The sequence below is a fragment of the Rhinopithecus bieti genome, unplaced genomic scaffold (genome assembly GCF_001698545.2).
Source record: "Rhinopithecus bieti isolate Rb0 unplaced genomic scaffold, ASM169854v2 scaffold_33326, whole genome shotgun sequence".
In the NCBI taxonomy this organism is placed as follows: Eukaryota; Metazoa; Chordata; class Mammalia; order Primates; family Cercopithecidae; genus Rhinopithecus; species Rhinopithecus bieti.
The window spans coordinates 211521-227350 of record NW_016814921.1 but is presented as its reverse complement, the minus strand read 5'-3'; the positions used below and the strand labels follow the sequence as shown (position 1 = coordinate 227350).

At 39.5% G+C, this 15830-nt stretch overlaps 1 long non-coding RNA gene across 4 annotated transcripts in view; it reads left to right on the top strand.

Moving 5' to 3' along the window:
- The window catches only part of LOC108515588 (uncharacterized), a 26236-nt gene extending 10574 nt beyond the window's left edge, over positions 1 to 15662 (top strand). For 3 of the 4 annotated variants that reach the window (XR_001881569.1, XR_001881567.1, XR_001881566.1), the window contains 5 exons: positions 6026 to 6102; positions 6555 to 6666; positions 8042 to 8163; positions 15127 to 15283; positions 15506 to 15662. This is a non-coding gene — a long non-coding RNA (uncharacterized LOC108515588). Of the gene's footprint in view, positions 1 to 2296; positions 2437 to 6025; positions 6103 to 6554; positions 6667 to 8041; positions 8164 to 15126; positions 15284 to 15505 lie in introns of those variants that run through there. The other variant, XR_001881568.1, reaches the window with a different exon arrangement.
- Positions 15663 to 15830: the final 168 nt, after the last annotated feature.

Sequence of the window (15830 nt, the reverse complement as noted above, 5' to 3'; positions counted from 1 at the left end):
ATTATAGGTGTGTGCCACCATGGCCGGCTAACTTTGTATTTTTAGTAGAGACAGGGTTTCTCCATGTTGGTCAGGCTGGTGTCTAACTCCTGACCTCGGTCGATTTGCCTGCCTTGCCCTCCCAAAGTACTGGGATTACAGGCGAGAGCCACCGCACCTGGCCATGACATACCTTTTAAAATAGGAGAGGTATAGCCTTCAAAGTTGCAAGCCCAATGTTCTAAGTAACTTTCCTGGCCTCTAGGAAAGTTTCTGCATATAGACCCAGAAATAACTTCCCAGACACATTAGGTCTTTTGCATATCTGGATACATGATTAAAGTAAAAGTATAAAGAAGTGGATGTCAAAGGTTTTTTTGAAAGCCCAAAACGTCACACATTTAAAATGTCATTTCTGATATGGTTCAGGGCATGGGCTTTGGCCTCAGACAGTCTCGGGCTTAGATCTTGGCTGGGGAAACTGTGATGTCCTCGACACATGATCTTACCTCTTGTCTTTTTTTTCTTTTTTTTTTTCTTTTTTTTTTTTTTTTTTGAGACGGAGTCTCGCTCTGTCACCCAGGCTGTAGTGCTGTGGCCGGATCTCAGCTCACTGCAAGCTCCGCCTCCCGGGTTCACGCCATTCTCCTGTCTCAGCCTCCCGGGTAGCTGGGACTACAGGCGCCGCCACGTCGCCCGGCTAGTTTTTTGTAGTTTTAGTAGAGACGGGGTTTCACCGTGTTAGCCAGGATGGTCTCGATCTCCTGACCTCGTGATCCGCCCGTCTCGGCCTCCCAAAGTGCTGGGATTACAGGCTTGAGCCACCGCGCCCGGCCTACCTCTTGTCTTAAGCAGCTCATGCTGCTATATAATAAAATACCACAAAGTGGGTGGCTTACACAACATAAATTTATTTCTCATAGTTGTGGAAGCTGGAAAGTCCAAGATCAAGACACTGGATGGCGGAGGGCCACCTTTTTGCTATATTCTCAGACAGTGGAGAGACAGCCTTGCTCTTGTGTCTCTTTTTAGAAGGGTACCCCTATGATCTAATTACTTCCTAAATGCACCACCTCCTAATACCATCACACTGAGGATTATTAGGGGATTATTTTGAGAGAAACACAAACATTGTCAATAGCACCTCTCTAAAATGGAATTGTTACAACTGATGCTCATAGAGCAATTACTACATGCCAGACACTGTTCTAAGATGTTTGCATTTATTAATTTATTTAATCTTCACAATTCCCTTACACTCCACTTTACAGATGAGCAAAATGAGGCAGAGATTAAGTTACTTTCTCAAGGTCACATGTCCATTTAAGTGACAAGGTCAGGATCTGAATGGAGGCTATCTCATTCCAAGTCTGTGTGCTTAAGTCACACACTGCTACCTCTTGCTAACAATTTCTACCTCGTAGATAAGCACTCAGCACAATGTGAGACACGAAGCAAACCCTCAATAAATGTTTGTTGAATGAGTGACTTTGCAAAGTCATAGTAAATTATCACAGAGCCAATAGAATATTTGTATACTCTGTCATGGCTAAATAACTCAAATTTTCATCTTTTTAGGTTCTCTGGTGTGTACAATAGCAACTTGGCAAATCTATTTTCCAAAAATAACCCTATTTTGATAGGACCATTATATTATCTGTAAAATTCGATTGTGATGAGCCCATGCTGATGCCTAATCGCCACCTCTTACATTTCTAAATTATTACAGACTATCTGATCACCTGTTTTAGATTTTTGTCTGCAATCAGTATAAAGCTCTTCATTTTTTCTTTCTTTCTTTCTTTTTTTCTTTCTTTCTTTCTCTTTCTTTTCTTCTTTCCTTCTTCAGCTTCACTTGACTGTTTTTTGTTTTTGTTTCTGTTTGCAAAGAAAATGGTTTAATGATTGGGCTGGCCCAACTAGGAGACAGGAGGAAACCTCAAATCCATCCCCTCAATGACTTTGAGCTTGGATTTTTAAAGGTTTGAGAGTGGGTGGAGGTGAAGAGATCATTGATTGGTTGAAGAGTTCAGGGTGGAGACATGGAGCAGGTAGATGAAGAAGCTGTAATCTCATGCTGATTCTGTTCCTTTGTGCGGGTCTTTAATCTGATTGGCATCAGATTTTGCTGAATTCAGGCTCTCTCTTCATTCTATTTAGTGTACTACAGTATTTGCCTTCTTTGCATATTTTGGAATTTAGGGGAACTTCTGGTTCTCTTTAGGATCAAAATTGGGTATACTTCATTAGTGATGAAGACCATCAAAAATTTCCCATATAATGTTAATTTTTTCTTAAAGCAATGAGATGACTATATTGTGCTTGAAGAGCATTTGAATTATGCAGCTAGCAACTGGCTCCTATTTCAGGCCATAACTCTATCAAATTGTGGGTCTGATCCAACATAAAATGAGATTACTCATCTGTCAGAGGAAAAGCTCCAACAGGAAAATTTAGGTAGGATGTGAGTCATATAATGTGACATTCTTCTGCCCTGTAAATAAATCTTATTTAACTAAACCATATGTTTTAAAGGAGTTTAAAAAATGAAAATGTAAAATGTTCATATATCTAACCCCTTGACCAATTATATCTTTCATATATTTGAATTTCTCAGAGTTATACTTGGACTTTGAGAATAAGTCAGTCATTTTCTTTGTGGCAAGCTTTTCCCACTGCATTTTTTCTTTAATAAATAATTTGTGATCATTTAAACATAGCAAAGAAATTGAGTTATATGTACTTTTGTTGTTGTTGTGTTGTTATTGTTGTTTTGTCTGGATGGTATTGCCTGAATCAAAAGTTGGTAGTAAAAGTTCTGAAATGTTAAAATGTATAGTCCATGATCTCCCTTCTTAAAATTTCTAGGAGTCAATTGAATTCTTAGAAGATGAGAATTAAACTTCATGACTTCAGTGGTCAAGTTAGCATTTTATCTCTGCAGTTTACTTTTAAAATAATGATAACTTGCTTCTATTGGGAAGTTTCAGTTCAACAGCTAGAATTGGCCAGATGCAGTGGCTCGTGCTTGTAATCTCAGTACTGTGGAAGGCTGACGGGGGAGGATGGCCTGAGCCCAGGAATTGGAGACCACCCTGGACAACATAGCAAGACCTTGTCTCTACCAAAAAAAGAAAGAAAGAGAGAGAGGAAGGAAGGAAGGAAGGAAGGAAGGAAGGAAGGAAGGAAGGAGAGAGAGAGAGAGAGAGAGGGAAAGAGGGAAGGAAGGAAAGGAAGGAAGAAAGGAAGAAAGGAAGGAAGGAAAGAAAGAAAGAAAAGCCAGGTGTGGTGACATGCACCTGTGGTCCTACCTATTTTGGAGGCTGAATTGGGGGGATCCCTTGAGCCAAGGAGTTTGAGTCTCCAGTAAGCCATGATTGCACCAAAAACAATAACAAGAAAAAAAACAAACAAAAAACCACCCCCCCCCCCCCAAAACCAAAACCAAAAAAACCCAGCCAGAATCAGGGTACTACTGAAATGGATTCAGTTTTGGTCACAGAACTTTCGAGTTGTACCCTACCCCTTGTTTCTTTTCTCTTTTTGCTTTTGCTATGCTGAGGGCTACAGATGAGTCACAAAGAAACTGCAAAAGATGGAGGTGGTAGGATAAAAAAACAAGAGAGAGCAGACCTTGTTGTCTCTTAGGGGAACATTAGCCTCTTATCTGAGGGTTTAAAATCTGTGAGTATGTGTATGTATATGTAAGTGTCTCTGTGTGTGTTTGTGGAATCTAGATAGACTTACATCTCCTTGTTAAAACTAATAAATATTGAGATCTTAATTTTCTGTATCATTTAATATCATCTGTCTTCTTGAAATGTTGTTTTTTCTTGACTTTAGTGAGCTTCTCAAAGTACCTTTTTCTCTTGACTTTAGTGACTTGTTGTACTCCTGTTTGTTTCTACCTCTTTGGATATTCCTTTTCAGTTCCTTTTAGGGAGTCCTCTTCTTCAGTTCACCTCTTAAGTGCCAGTGTTTCATGGGATTCTGTCCGGGAAAATGTCTCCTTTTATACACTCACTTTAGTTTTCCACTTCTGTGGTTTCAATTACCAGCAATATGCTGATGACATCTAAATCTATTGTACCAGCCTAGACCTCTTCTCTGGGCTCTCAGTGTCTCCAGATGTTCCAGGGACATTTCAAATTCACTGTGTCCACAACTGAACTCTATCTTTCTTCTAAACTTGTTCTTCCTTGTGTTCCCTTGAGTGAATGGCAATACCCCAGTAACCAGTAAACCAGAGTATCATTCTTGATTCCTCCCTCACCACACCCACTCCTTCTCATAAATCACCAAGTCCAGTTGAGGCCACCTACTAAACACTTAACCCATATGTTTTCTCCAATTTCATTGTCACTACCATAATTCAGGTCACTATCATCTTTTGCCTAAATTTTTATCAGCCTCCAACTTAACTTTCTAGCCTCCACTGTTGCCCTCAAACAGTTCATTTTCCACATCTTGTATGATGCTTCTAAAACACAAGGCATGGTGGCTTGTGTCTGCAGTCCACCCACTGGGGAGACAGGTGGGAGAACCACTTGAGCCCGGAGTCCAAGGCTGCAGCGAGCTATGACTGCACCACTGCACTCCAGCCTCGGCAACAGAGTGAGACTCCACACCCCAAAAAGTAAACAAAACACAAATCTAACAATGCTGTTTTACATATAGCCCTCCCATGGCTTCCCATTGCTTTTAAGATACATTGCAAACCCTGTGCCATGGTTTACAATGCCTTTTCTGATTTAGTTCCTGTCTATTTCCTCAGACCCATCTTTAAAAACTTTCTTATTTAATCTTAAACTTTCTTGAATTATTTTAAATTACTCAGAAGTACCAAGTTCTCTCTTAACTTCAGCCATTTGCATTGGGGTTACCTGCCTGAAAGACTTTCCCCCACATATTATGCTTGGCCAACTCCTAAGCATTCTTCAGGTTGCATCTCAGAGAAAGCAAAAAGCCTTTCCTAAAACCACAGACCCGCTTAAACCCCCACTCTGTGCTCCTGAGGATTTGATAATTCCTCTATCTTTGCATTTATGGCATGGATTAAAGTGGTCTGCTTGCCTGGCTGTGTCTCCCGTTAAGCTCTGTTGTAGTCACTTTTTAATCCACACTGCCTGAGCCTGGAATATGGAAGGAGCTTAGTAAATATTGAACGAGTGAATGAATGAGTGAATGAATGGGAGAATAGCGGGAAAAGGATGAAGATGGGAACACATTTACCTGGAGCCACAAGCCTAAGTGGTACTGCCTAGCAAGAGTGATCTTCATGGCCACCTTTGCATTCCTTCCATGTTCCAGGCACTGTTCAAAGCAACTCCCATACATTTCATTTTCCCAACAACCTGGACTAGATGAGGATTCTGATGCTTAGATAAATAAGGTAACTTGACAAAGTCAGGCATTGATAAGTTTGATGCTTTCTCTTCTTTAGTGGCGAAGCTATGCATGTTTAGGACATCTAACAAGATAGACTAACTAATCATATATTGCATATAGGTAAGACCAATATGATTATAACAGACTTCCAGGGTGAGCCTTCAGGTTCTCTGAAACTAACAAATAAATACATTAAATCATTAAATTAGAAAATATCTTATTTAAAATAAACATACATCTTTGTTATGAGAAAATTGTTTTCAATTTTTTTTTCCAGATAGGGCCTCACTCTACCCAGGCTGGAGTGCAGTGGCACAATCGTGACTCACTGCATGCAGCCTTGACCTTCTGGGCTCCAGCGATCCTCCCACTTCAGCCTCCTGAGTAGCTTGGACTACAGGGGTGCATCACCATGCCCCACTAATTTTTAAAATTTTGTGTAGAGACAAGGTGTTCCTATATTGTCCAGGTTGGTCTCCTGAGCTCAAGCAATTCTGCCTTGGCCTCCCAAAGGGCTGGGATTACTCAGGTGTGAGCCATGGCGCCTGGCCAGAGAAAACTGTTAAACAGGATTAATTACTCTATAGAACCTTTAGTTGACATTATATAAATGAAAGTGGAACATTTCAATGAAACTACCTTCTTTTCTTTAAAATAGTTTCAAAATCTCCTTGAGAAGGATAGATGGTGTGTCAGTCATCTACAATCATGTGAAGGACACCAAAGTCAGCTGAGGTGAGGCAAAGAACCAAGTACGATAGAGCCAGGCTAGTGATTTAAGATGCATAAAGACATTTGTTCAGAATTGGAAAATTTTACAGAATCCAAAAAAACCTCACAACATATCTAGCCATCCAAAATATATTTCACAAGCTTCTCAGTGCACTCAATTTTTCTTTAGGAGATTAGTCAATGTTTTGGTAATCAGGCTTTGGGAAGCCAATTTAAAACTCTGCTTTTCACAGAGAAGGTGATCAGTGCATATTTGTTGATGGAGTGGCTTTAGATGGCAACACTTTGAGCTTTACCCTGAAGGAAATACATGCTGGTTGATTAACATTGTGTAAAAATAAATTCATAGCAGTTAGAACTCAAAGTAATTACATGAAATTTAAACCAGTGAAGATATTAGAGTGGTAGGACTTTTCCCCCTTAATTTTATGGAGATGCTGTATGTTTTTTCATAGATAGAAGTTGAGAAGAAATACAAGGTTTGCCTAGCACCATGTACAAGTGGGGAGGCTCAAGCATCTGGCTCATATCCAGGTGAACTCTGCAAAAGCAGCCCTGTGGACTGAAGTAGGTAGCTTCACCCTGTGGCCATATCCCTCAGGCTTTGATATCTATTTTGTCTTGTTGTGACACCAGTCAACAAGATTTCATTCTGTCCCAAGCCACAAAACAAGCTGATCATTTGATTAGCCCACACTCTGCAAAAGCCCTGTGCTCAGTGCACAGTCATGTGTACATATTTGGTTGTGCATGTCCAATATTTAAGAGCCTCCAGCAGAGCCCAGGGGCAGAAATAGAGACACTCCCTTGGGCTGAGCTCTACCCCACTCTTCTCTGTGGGTGTCACACTGCTCAGAAAGAAGTAGGCAGAACAGCTGGAGTGAGGCAGGGCTGTTGGCAGCAGAACGTGATGTCAGAACCCACTTGGCGAAGAGCACCCATTGGTAGTTACATTCAGAGTGCCAGGGCTTTTCAAGCTGCCAAGAGAGAATGCTTGTGGGTGGGTGGTAGAACAAAAAGGCAAAGGGAACAACGCAAGCCCATTTCCAAGGAGGGGTGAGAAATAAGCAACAAAGAAGATGCCCTCAGATATGTGATGTATCAGTGGCTGTTCTGGGGGTGACGCCATCTGTATTAAGTGAGCTACCTACAGATAAGGTAAGTTGACAGCTTGCTTGAGGAGCTGTGTATGAGACACAGTTCTTAAAACACCAAGATGGGCTTTGTGGGCTTGCTGTGATTCCACACAGGGTCAGAGAGGGATGCAGGGCTGCTGGCATCTCTGCAACAGCAGTCTTGGAACAGGGAAATAACTTGCTAGAACTACAAGGCTCTCCGGTGACTTCTGGACCAGAAAAGAACTTCCTGAATATCAGGAAGGTGTGTTTATGACATCCCAGGAATGCACCAGGCTTGCCAAAGCAGATTAATAGTCCAATTTACCAGACATGATCCTGTGAAAATAAGAATCTAAATATGAATAGTGACCTCCTGGAGACAGGAAATATTAATATTTAGTCTATTGCCTCCATATATGTGGGCATTGTTTGTTCCTTTTGCCTTTTTGTTCTACCCATCCACCCACTCATCGTCCTTTTCTAGCAGTCTAAAAAGAAGCAATGGGCCCCCCAAAAAACAAACAGTTTCCTAGCTAGAAAATACCCAATAAATGTTACCTCAGTCCTTCCTATGAATCCCACCTCCTTCTGCTTGTTTGTATCACTTTGATACATATGATATCAAATTCTGTAGCTCTTTTCCATATTCTGCTCTGTAATTGTTATCTGTTTTATTAAATTTAGTCTCTTCCGAATCAGAAAATAAAAATTCCTGGAGGATTCCTTAAAGATGAGGATGTACATTATGCATTAGTTAGCTGGAGCAGCTATAACAAAATACCATCAACTGGGTGGCTTCAATGACAGATGTTTATTTCTCACAGTTCTGGAGGCTGGGAGTCTGAGATCAAGGTGCCAGCATGGTTGAGTTCTGGTGAGGACTCACCTCCTGGCTTGCAGATGGCTGCCTTCTTGATGTGTCCTCACATGACAGAGAGAGAAAAAGGTCTGGACTCTTACTCTTCTTATAAGGACACTAATCTCATGATGCCCCCCCCCCCATGACCTTATCTAAACCTAATTACTTTCCCAAAGGTCCCACCTGCAAATACCATCACATTAGAGTTTAGGGTTTTAACATATGAGTTTTGGGGGAACGTATATTCAGTTTATAACAGGATTCATATTTTATTAATTGGTATTCTATCTAATGCATAAAGGGTGAACTGTGGACAATATAGAGTTAATGTTAAGTGTTTTTTTTAATTTCTTTAGTACTTGACACAGTACAGTTGCAATCAGACATTAGAAACCTTTTGTTGATTTATTAGATAACCCTGTATGTTCATGATAAAGTTTGTGTTTTTGATTTTGAATCTATTTGGTGAAATGAAGTGGGGAGTTGCACAACTATTTGGTGAATCTTGATTAAGTCAATCCACTCTTCACACCCACTAGGTTGGCTATAATATAAAAGACAGACATAACAAGTGTTGGTGAGGATGTGGAGAAATTGAGACCCCTGCATATTGCTGGTGGGAAGGTAAAATTGTACAACCACTTTGGAAAACAGTTTGGCGGTTCCTCATCATGTTAAACATAGAGTTACATGAGTGAACAGAGAGTTAAATATATGACCCAGCAAGTCCACTCCTTCACATCTACCCAAGAGAAATGAAAACATGCTCACATAAACCCTGGTACACAAATGTTCAAAGAAGCATTATTCACAATAGCCAAAAAGTAGAAATGATGTAAACATCCATCAGCTAGAGAATAAATAGACAAAATGTACTATAGCCATTAAATTGAATGTTATTTAGCAATAAAGAGGAATTTTTTATTGATACATGTTACATGCCACAATAGGGATGAACCTCAGAAACAGTATGCTAAGTGAAAGAAGCCAGTCAAGAAAGACCACATAGTGTATGTTCTCATTGATATAAAATACCCCCCCAAAAAAGAATTTAGAGACAGAAAGTAGATTAGTGGTATCGTGGGACTGAGGAAGGAAGGAGGTGGTAAGGAGAAAGGGGAATGGAGAGTGACTGACAGTGGGGCCAAGGTTTCTTTGGGAGATAATGAAATGTTCTAAAATTAGGTTATGATTATGGTTGCAGAAGTCTGTAGTATATCAAAAACCATTGAATTGTATACTTTAAAGGAGTGTACTTAAATTATATATTAATATATGATATATATAATTATATAATTCAAAGAGTGTATGTAAATTATATTTCAATAAACATGTTTTAAAAGACAAAATGTCCATCCATGTGTACAAGCTAAGATAAACTCCTTCTTAAATGATTGATTTTGAACAGAGGATCAGAGTTTCAGTTTCCAACTTGTGTTCTGCCACTACCTTGGACAAGTGATTTGATTTTTCTTAACATAGTTTTATTAACACGCTTTCCAGAACTAAATTTTTAATAATATAACAATAAAACCACCCCCACCACTCTTATATTTTAAAAAGCCTTCTGTAACATAACAACAAATTATATTTGAATGAAGAATACTGACATTATTAAATTGGAAAATAATGCCAAATAACTCTTCGGGTTAGACTACGCTCATCTTTGGAAACAATTCAGGAAGTTCTACCCATGTTTCTTCACATAGTTGGAATTGAATTTGTGCACTTTGCAGAAAGCTCTTCGTTCTGAATTGAAGATTGCACTTGGGATCAAATTAGATAATGTATGTAAAAGTGCCCTGTTAATTGGTCTACAAATATATGTTATTATTATTATTTATTTATTTTTAGAAACAGCATCTCATTTTGTTGCCCAGCTTGGAGTGCAGTGGTGTGATCATAGCTCAATGCAGTCTCAAACCCCTGGGCTTAAGTGATCCTCTCACTTTAGCCTCCTTGAGTAACTGAGACTATAGGCACCCTACGCACTCGGCTAAGTTTTTTTTTTTTTTTTTTTTTTTTCAATAGACACGGTATCTCATTATGTTGCCTAGGTTGGTCTCTAACTCCTGACCTCAAGCAATCCTCTTCCCTTGGCCTCCCAAAGTGCTTGGATTACAGGCATTGGCTGGGAATATAGGAAACAATGGGCCAGGCGCGGTGGCTCACACCTGTAATTCCAGCACTTTGGAAGGCCGAGGCGGGTGGATCACAAGGTCAGGAGATTGAGACCATCCTGGCTAACATGGTGAAACCCCGTCTCTACTAAAAATATAAAAAATTAGCCGGACGTGGTGGCGGACGCCTGTAGACCCAGCGAGGCAGGAGAATGGCGTGAACCCGGGAGGCGGAGCTTGCAGTGAGTCGAGATCGCACCACTGCTCTCCAACCTGGGCGACAGAGTGAGACTCCGTTTCAAAAAAATAGAAAGAAACAATGCAGCCTAGGATATATTTTAGGATTCTTTAAAAATCAATCCCTCTTAAATCTTCCTGAAAAGCGATGTACCTTCACAAATATTGTAAAATTGACATCTTAAATATTTCATCATAAATTTAAACAGTAGCAAAGGATATTGTTTGTGGCACATTGTAAATATTTATATTTTAAAATGAAGCTTTTCTATCACTCTCCAGTGGAAGTACAGATACCACAGTAATTTGGAATCCATCACCATCGTCCATTTAAAACATTAATAAACGAGCTCCTCTCCAACAGTCAGAAGCTTCACATCATCCTTTTTCTCTTTCAACTTCCATTTCTATTCTACGTCTCCAATATATGTTTATCCTAATGTAATATATTTATATTTAATGTCTTCAATTGGTAATTCAATTGGTAATATTCTTCATATAAAATATATGTCCTGTGACTCTATGTGTAAAACAATTTCTTTTGGATTTACTTGTTATTCTAAATACTGGTAATATATATTTGATCAAAACAGCACACATTATAAATTTTGATAAACCATTCTTAGATGACTATTAGGTGGCACAATCCCCCTGGATGATACACAGAGGGCCAGTAAGGTTTATTGGAAGTCTTATATCAAAGAAACACCAACAAAGCACACAGAATCTCTCAAACCATCATCCCGCAGAGAGGAGTGTGTAGGTTCAGGACCTGACTTGTGGAAACCTGGGGCACTAAGAGGAGACAGGGAGCACTTATTTGACTATGTGACAGTGGGGCTTTCTAGAGGTGGGATGACTATCTTAGAAAAAGGAAATAGTTGGAGCTCAGTGAGGCTGACATTGGCTAGAAGCTGCTCAGTGAGGCTGACATTGGCTAGAAGCTGGTGGAATAGGGAAGAACCACTGAAGCTGTGCAGTGAGAAAAAACTTGTTTCTTGTCACCTAAAAAGTACAATTTATTGGAAACCTATCTCTTAATGAGGGGATAGGAGAGGATGTATTATGGTGCCTTGATCAAAGGAATTGCTGGATTTCTTCTTGATTTGGCAATGTGTGATAGGGTAAGTTAGGAGTCAGTAAGATATTGTTAAAGTGGAGGAAAAAAATCTGGAAAGCAGACTATGACAATAGACCTGGCTGGGCACGGTGGCTCATGCCTTTAATCCCAGCAGTTTGGGAGGTCGAGGTGGGCAGATCATGAGGTCAAGAGATTGAGACCATCCTGGTCAACATGGTGAAACCCCATCTCTACTAAAAATACAAAAATTAACGGGGCATGGTGGCACACGCCTGTAGTCCCAGCTACTTGGGAGGCTGAGGCAGGAGAATAGCTTGAACTGGGGAGGCAAAGGTTGCTGTGAGCCGAGATCACGCCACTGCACCCCAGCCTGGGGACAGAGTGAGACTCTGTCTCAAAAGAAAAGAAAAGAAAGAAAGAAACAAAGAAAGAGAGAAAGAGAGAGAAAGAGAAAGAGAAAGAAAGGAAGGAAAGAAAGAAAGAAAGAAAACAGACCCTTGACCTATTGCTAAGTGAAAGAAGCCAATCTAAAAAGACTGCATACTGTATGACTCCAATTATATGAGACCCTGGAAAAGGCAAAACTATTCAAACAGTGAAATGATCACTGGTTGTCGGACATTAGGAGAGAGGCAGGAATGAATAGGTGGAACACAGAGGATTTTTAGAGCAGTGAAACTGTTCTGTGTGATCCTGTAATAGTGGATACCTGTTACTACACACTTGTTCAAACTCATAGAGCATATAACACCAAGAGAGAACCCTGATGTGAACTGTGAACTCTGGGTAATAACATACCCATGCAGGTTCATTGTTGGTGACAAATGTACAGCTCTGGTGGGGGGCAGTGATAGTGATCTGTTGATAGGATGGCTGTGTGAGAAGGGGAGGTAAATGAGAAAACTCTGTACTTTCTACTCAGTTTTGTTGTGAAAACTGCTCTAAGAAATAAAGATGAGAGAGAGGAATAAAAGAGAGGCAAGGGTACCCTTGATGATAGACATCTTCTTAGACAAATAATTTTAGGAAAATGTATGTAGACGTTGAGTATTTGGACATAGTCACAAAATTAACCATGTTTGTGTGCCTTTATTTATTCATTTATTTTTATTTGTTTGTAGAGAAGGGGATCTCACTGTGTTGCTCAGGCTACTCTTGAATTCCTGGGCTCAAGAGATCCTTCCACCTCAGCCTCCCAAAGTGCTGGGATTACAGGCATGAGCCATTGTGTCCGACCTTCGTGTGCCCTTTAGAAAGTCTTCATATACCCTTAGGTATATCTGAAACCTAGTTTGAAGACTTTTGGTCTAAGGTAGGGGAGAGTGAATGAACAAGGAAAATGTAATAGAAAAGATGGATTATTCACTGACTGAATGATTCTTGGATAACTGGGTAGTCAAATGGAAAAAAAAGGATGGATCTTTACATCTTATCAAAAATTAAATTCTGGATGTATCAAAAATTTAAACATAAAAAATAACCAGGGACCCTGGTACATGCCTATAGTCCTGGTTATTCAGGAGGCCAAGACAGGAAAATCGCTTGAACTCAGGAGTTAGAGGCTAGCCTGGGCAATGTCATGAGACCCTGTTTCTAAAAATATATGTCTATATTTCCCTATATAGAGATGTATATATAAAAGTTTAGTCCGGGGGTGGTGGCTCATGCCTATAATCCTAGCACTTTGAGAGGCCAAGGTGGGTGGATCACCTGAGGTCAGGATTTTGATACTAGTCTCTACTAAAAATACAAAAATTAGCCAGGTATGGTGGCAGGCACCTGTCATCCCAGCTACTCGGGAGGTTGAGGCAGGTGCATCGCCTTAACCCAGGAGGTGGAGTTGCAATGAGCCAAGACTGCCACTGCACTCCAGCCTGGGCGACAAGAGTGAAACTCCATCTCAAAAAGAAAAAAAAAAAGGTTAAAAAACCCATAAGCATACCGAATACCAGCAGAAACAATAGCGGGAGAATGGTAAGTGTGATTAGTGAGGTGGGCAATGAAGCATACAGCTGGTTTCTGTCATCACAAGAGTGCTCACAGATTGGCGCTGACATCGGTATATTCATATGCTGACTTGTGACATGTTAACAATAAGAATAACAGTTAACCATTATTGAGCGCTTATTATGTTCTTGACACTGTTCTAAGCATTTTACATGTATTAAACCATTTAATCTTCACAACAACCCAATGATGAGAATAATATTATTATCTCCATTTTATAGATGAGGCAATTGAGTCACCAAGAGTTGAAGTCACATGCTAGTTAGGAGTAAAGCCAAGATTTATTAATTTAGGCCGTTGGCTCCAGACCCCAGGGACTAGGTCACCACACTTTACTATGAAACAATGTTTTTCACAATATGCCTTTAAAAAATACTAGACATACCAGATTAATAACTGTTAAATTTTGACAAAGTTGAATCTGCAGTGATAAGTTTAAACAATTTCTATATTTCCTTTAGAAAAAGACTGTCTTTATTTAACAGTTCAGTGAAAGGACATAGTGCTATTTTATCCCTTATATATTTCACTAGGAGAGTATAATTTTGACATCTCTGCAAGGTTATGTCACAATTTAATTTCATAGTATTAAAAAAAACACAGCTCATAGAGTAGAAACACATTGCCATTATGTATGAATTATTTTACAATTATGATTATCAATAGTTTATCACAGGATGGTAGACAAAATAGTCATTCTCTACATTAGTATTCTGCTTGTGTTGAAGCTGGGAGCAAATATCACATTATTTCTTTGGCAGAGTAAATCTGTAAATCTCATTAGAAATACATAAATACCAAATAGCATACCAAATGTAATAGCTTTATAAGATTGTTGTGAAATAATTATTGTGATGTTAAAGAAGATATAAAATAATGTATTGTCAACTGCTTGATAACAAAAAATGCTCTATGAATGCTCTTCAGTATTTAAAAAGGAATTTGTAAGATAAGACCAATTTTTGTTCAAAATTAAATTAAGACTAAGAGAAGCCTTTTCTCAGGGTGGTAGAGATGGGGAAAGTTTCATTCTTAAGCCTGTACAAATGAATTTTTATTTATTTGAATAAGTAATCTGAAAGAGACTAAAAACTGTATGCCATCACACAGTACATGAAGCCCTGTCCTCAGAAGTATAGGTGGGAGGTCTTATCAACATAGCTTGCTTTATTTCCCATCCTTTTCTACTTGGAAATGGTTTGGGCTGTATCAGAGAAGTTGAAGAGGTACGTGTAATACTCAAGGAAAAAATACCTTCTTCTCAGCTAGTAGGAGAATTCCTTGGGGGCAGAGATAATTTTATTTAAAAGGCAATTTGATAAACCTACAGGTAGAAATTAGCTCAGGTTGGCACCTAGGTTTCCTGCATAACAAAGAAAGGAAAGGAAGGAGAAGTGACTACTTTGCTGGGGAAGAAAGGTTATGAAAAGGAGACAACTCCAGGTGCTCTCTGCATTGTTCAGTCATGCTTTGTGAAGTGGTTTTTCTCCTTGAGGGAAACAACATGTTGTGCTGAGTTCTGTTCGTGGTTTGCACACAGTGAAAAGGTGGCTGATATGTAGGTGACACATGAATAACCCCACTTACTTAATGTATTAATAAAAGGAATAAAGTCGTGGCTGGAATGAGCAGTGAGCTGTGAAGGAACCTCTTCTGCAAATGTGTCAGAGGCCCTTCCTGGAGCCAATGACTCCCCTGAAAGAAAGCACTCTGGGTTATCCACCTACTCTGTCATCTTGGAAGCTGGCAGCAACTCATTCCGGTAATCTCTCTCTTCCACCATCCCTGGTTTTGGCAGTAAAAAATGATAAGCTATTTGAATTTTGGAACTAGAAGGGATTTGGAGATAATTATATTTAATCCCCCAATTTGAGGAATAGAACCACAGTGAAGTTAAAGACATGTGCGATGTTGTATGGCTTATGCTGGCAGGGGACTGTGAGAATCCAGGCTCTGAAGTTTTCAACCAATACTCTTTCCACAGCACCAGAAAATATGAAGAAATTTGGAGAAGGAGGAAAAGTCTTACCAGTAAATATAACCAAGGCATCAGCAAAACGATGAAACTGATATATAGCTGTTTTCCTCTTGCAAAAGACTTTTTCATCTGACAAGATACACATGATAGATGAAAACATTAAATGTGAAAAATATGTAAGTAGCAGGTGCTGAGCTTTGTATAATGAGTTGTGTGTTCATTTCTTCTTGAAGGTGAGAAACGGTTCAACCACAGCTGGGGTGGGTGGAGAAACATAATTCTTAGTGATGTATAGTGAAAATCATAGCCCACCAGCTCAGCCATACAGCAC